Source organism: Talpa europaea, assembly GCF_964194135.1.
Source record: "Talpa europaea genome assembly, chromosome: 7".
In the NCBI taxonomy this organism is placed as follows: Eukaryota; Metazoa; Chordata; class Mammalia; order Eulipotyphla; family Talpidae; genus Talpa; species Talpa europaea.
Window position 1 is genome coordinate 70,540,010 of NC_140074.1, and position 4,472 is coordinate 70,544,481.

Genomic DNA, 4,472 nt, shown 5'->3' on the forward strand with positions numbered 1-4,472 from the left:
TCTTCCTGGCACAAAAGACAAGTTGTATTTCTTGATGACTTTGAGTCTTTCTCAAGGACATGGAACTCTTCTGGGAACCTGGAACACTTCTTAAGGGCCTGGAGTCCTCCTGCATCCATAGAGTCCTTGACGACTACAACCTGTGTGGGACCATGGGGCCCGCAGGACTAAGGACTCCAGTCCTGGGGCACGGGGAGAGATGGGGAGCACTCTTGACAACATGGATTCCTTCCATAAAGACAAAGCCTTTTAGGACGCAGTGTCATTCCTGAGGAGATGGAGCCAGTCCTGAGTCTTCCTAACAGCTCAGCAAATTTGACGTCAGGCTTCCTCCCCAGAGACAGCATCTGGGCTGTGCTGTGTGGGGGCATGGTAGGACAGATAGGACTGGGACTGGGGACTGGTATGCTGAGTTGATGCAGGTGGAGTCTGGTGTGTCTCTAATGAAGTGTTTTCTGGTTCTGTGCTGCTTTTTTTCTTGTATCCAAGGGCATGGGGAGGGAAGGGAAAGACGGCCTCTGGGGACACCAGCAGGGTGATGGGAGCCCAGCCTGAATGAGCTGCTGGAGCTCTGGTGTGAAGGTTTTACTCTACCATGTCAGTGTGCAGTAGCTGGGAGCAGAGGATGTGTGTGTGTGTGTGTGTGTGTGTGTGTGTGTGTGTGTGTAGGGGTAGGGGAGAGACAGGGACAGGGAAGGGGACAGAGAGAATATCAGTCTATCTGTCTTGGATGATTTCAAATCAGACCTCTCTGTGATCTTCACACCCAACAGGAAAAGAAATTGAGGACCCAAGAAATTGGACTACTGGTGAAAACATGTGCAGGAACTATCAAAAAATTTAATTTTTATGATAATCTTTTGTGATTTGGGAATTTCTGCTCTTTCTACCTGGGTCACAACTGAGTTCCAAGGGTATTACATAACGCCAAGATGTTGGAAGTATGTTCTCTCTGACCACAAGGTCTATGCTGAACTCCCTGAGGTTTCCATCATCCCACCCAGGTCTCAGTCAGCGGTGTAGACAGGCCATGCCAGAACAATTTCTTGTTTCATCTGCATGACCCTTTATGGTCCTGAGATTCTCTGCACCACTTCCGTTCCACATGCAAAGACCCTGGCTACCCAGACACACCTTAAAGTAATTTCTATTCAGGGGTCCTGAGGTAGGATTTACTTGACCAACAAGGCACTAGCTTCTGTAGTTTTTAGATCCTGCAAACCTGAGCAGGGGTTTTTAGATCCTGCAAATCAGGGCCCCTCCATTTTGGGACTCTTCTGTACCAGTGCTCTCACTACATCCTCTCTCCTTCCTTCCTCTTTTCTAGCTCAGTGAGTGTTGTTTCTGGAGGTGGGGAAGTCTAACTTTGACTTACCATTTCTTCTCCATATCTTTTTAAGCCTAAGTCTTTTCTGTTCCCTTTTAGGGCCTTGGCTTTTAAAACTCAAAAGCCAGGAAAGAATACCTTGCTCTCTGCTTTCTGCACCCTCTTCCTTGGGACACTGAGCAGATAGTGGCCATGTGAGTGGTGAGAAGGTGGCAGAGGTGAGGGCCAGGTGTTTGTTCCTGTATCAAATATTTTTCCTTCAATTAAGATGTGGAGAGTCAGGTCACTTGGATGCATGAACTCAAGAAGCTGGCATCCAGGACACAGAGAGAGTTAAAAGGCACTGAAGAGGCTAGGCTGACAGCTGGGGCAGAGCCCACTCACTCAAGAGGGGTCAGAAGGGGCTTTCTGGAAGAGATGGGGTTTGAGTGAGGATCAAATGAGTTTCCACAATGCCAGAAGATTGGGATTGTCCTCTCTGGTCAACAGCATCTACGTTGCAGCCCTCACCTGAGATCTCCATATTACATCTGTTCCCCAACCACTAAAACACTTAGAACACAACGCAGGGCCTAGCTTGGTATATGGGGAGTATCCAATATATGTTAGCTAAGGGTCAAGAAGTGTTTGGGCATGAGAGGGAAGAGGCAGGGGGAGACACAGAGGCAGCAAAGACTGACTTTATTCAGGGAAGTGGGAATAGTCCAGTGTGCCAAAGCCTGGAGTGCAGGTGTAGGTGGAGTCGAGCATCGGGACATGAAGGAAGGTGGTCAGAGAAGAGGAGACATGTCTCTTGTAGCTCCTGGGGAACTGTGTGGGGTGTAGTGACTGTGCAGGTTAAAGCAATTCCCCACCCTTACTGCTGTTTCCCACATTCAGTAGTTGAGTTCCCACCCCCTGATGGCTGGCTGTGGTGCGTGCCCTGCGTGGGGCAATGAAATGTAAGTGGGAGTAACATGCTGCTGCTGCATGGAAGCTGTCTGAGTCAGCTAGCCTTTGTTATTTTCCCCTTCCCTTTTGCTGTGGTGAGCAGTGGTGTTCCAGACAGAAGCCGCTGTGTCCCTCCTAGTCGCAGCGGACTGAAGATGATGCAGAGCACTCCCCGCCGCCACAGCCAACCTCTAATGCACGTGCAGCAGGAGGTCTCAAACCCTCTGTTTTTTGTTACTGAAATGCTGAGGTTCATTCCACAGTTTCACCCACCCTGTCAGCCTGACAGAGCAGGAGAGCAGCAGGCCCAGTGGGACATCTTCCTAGAGAGCATATCTCCCTGCAGGAGGGCTCTGGCAGCAGCTTTCACCTCAGTGTTCCTCAGGCTGTAGATGATGAGTTCAGTGATGGCATCACAACCCCATTGAACAAGGCAATAATCTTGTCCTAGTGGAGATCCTCGGTCTTGGCCTTACAGTACATGGGAGCGACAGAACCATAGAAAATCACCACCACTGTGAGGTGGGCAGAGCAGGTGGAGAAGGCTTTGCACCGGCTTGCAGCAGAGGGCACTCTAAGAATGGTGGCAAAAATTAAAATGTAGGACAGGCAGATAAGAAGTGGTGACAGTGTCAGGACAACAGTGACCACTATTATTAGCAGGGCATTGAGAGAGTTGTCCCCACAGGCCAGTTTGAGAATTGCTAATAACTCACAGAAGAAGTGGTTGATGACATTGTGGCCACAGAAGAGGAGGCTCCAGGTGAAAATGGACTGTAGCAGTGAGTTGGCAAAGCCTGTGCCCCAGCTCAGTGCTGCCATCTGCACACATGTCTGCCTGTTCATGAGCTCCAAGTACCTGAGCGGCTGGCAGATAGCCATGTGACTGTCATAGGCCATCATGGCCAAGTGCAGGCACTCTGTGGTACCCATCCCCAGGGTGAAGTACATCTTCAGGGCACAGCCAGGGAAGGGGATGGTCTTCTGGGCTTTCAGGAAGTTGACCAGTATGAAGGCACAAAGACAGACACAGATGTCCATGAGGGAGAGGCCGCTGAGAAAGAAATACAGGGGGCCATGCAGGCGAGGGTCTAGCAGGCTCAGTGCTATGGGTAGGCAGTTCCCTGGCACGTCACGGAGTAGATGGCCAGGCCTCTGGAGTGCAGGTGTAGGTGGAGTCGAGCATCGGGACATGAAGGAAGGTGGTCAGAGAAGAGGAGACATGTCTCTTGTAGCTCCTGGGGAACTGTGTGGGGTGGACAGGACCAGCTCCAGGTCATGGTGGTCACGTAGCCCCAGCTGCACATACTCTGAGGCCTTGGTGTGCTTTATCCCATCCATCTTGCCTCCTCCCTTGCTCTCTGGACCAGATGGAGGTGGATGATGTGCTGCTGATTGGGAGCCAAAAAACCTGGGTGTGTGACCGGGGCCGGGTCAGCCCCACCTGCCTCAGGAGTTAGTTCCACCATCTGTGGGAGGAGCGGGGCTGTGGGTCTGCCAACTGGCCCTCTCAGCGCTGCAGTTTGGAGACAGAAGTCATGTCTGACATGCTCCCTTGGAATCTAGGGCGTGGCCGTTAAAAGGAAGCATCTTTTCTAGGTTATCGCTTCATTTGGCTGAATTATGTCCACAGTAGTTCAGATCACACATTCACTGAATATTTATTGAGTAACCACTCTGTGCTAGATATTGTTTAGGGGCTGGGCCTATGGCAGTAAGAATAAGTGGGTAGACAGAAAGGTGGCTCAGCTGTCACCTCTCCCCTGAATTAAGTGAGAGGAGCTCTCCAGGTGGGTCAAGGAAGATGCTCAGTCTGTGCTCCTTTGGGCTGTAAATTGTTGAACATTTCCATGCCTGCACATGGAAGCTTGGTTTCTGGTCATGTCTCCTACAGAATCACAGTCCATCTTTTGCTATTTAGATGAACAAACATATCCAATAGAGCCACTGGCACAGGACTGAGAGCAAGCGACTCATTTCTTGCTTCCATATTGCTTGGCAGGGCAAATGATATTGGCAAGGATGTTCCAGCAGGAGGAACAGGCTGTAATCAGGCAGAGGCATTGTCAGTCACTGACTGGCTTGGTAAAGGGGCGAGGGGTGGGGGAAGCGGGGCGTGAAAGGCTGCCGAGTTCTCCCCTATGACTGTCATTGTTGTCCTGAGCTGTCCTCTCTGCCTCTTTGAGAATGGCACTGTTTGCTATTCCCAGGGTGC

General features: G+C 50.8%; 1 pseudogene across 1 annotated transcript; it reads right to left on the bottom strand.

Annotated features, from left to right (window-relative positions):
• Positions 1–2,534: 2,534 nt before the first annotated feature.
• On the bottom strand, positions 2,535–3,537 carry LOC311173738 (olfactory receptor 2K2-like; annotated as a pseudogene). Its single transcript has one exon. The product of its transcript is annotated as an olfactory receptor 2K2-like (transcript).
• Between the last annotated feature and the right edge of the window lie 935 nt (positions 3,538–4,472).